This window comes from Strix uralensis, chromosome 3, assembly GCF_047716275.1.
Source record: "Strix uralensis isolate ZFMK-TIS-50842 chromosome 3, bStrUra1, whole genome shotgun sequence".
Taxonomy (NCBI): Eukaryota; Metazoa; Chordata; class Aves; order Strigiformes; family Strigidae; genus Strix; species Strix uralensis.
In genome coordinates, this window is record NC_133974.1 from 99,909,521 (window position 1) to 99,909,807 (window position 287).

Genomic DNA, 287 nt, shown 5'->3' on the forward strand with positions numbered 1-287 from the left:
GGGAAATATTCCCCTCCTCTGGGACAGCTCGGGCTAAAGGTACATCAGATAGTGGCTTCAGCTAATTGCCTGCCAGTTGTTTTCAGGAAAAAGAAAGAACTGAGAGCCCCTCTATTTTCTTTCAGGTGCTTCCCCAGGTGGCGAGCTCCGGGGGCAGTGACCTGCTCTGACCCAGGGACAGAGGGGAGCTGCCCCTGCCCAGTGCTGGGGGAGAGATGGTGGTGGCAGCATCAGGCACCTGGCCAGTGGCGTGAGGGAGGGAGCCTGTGGGGCTCCAGCACCGGAGG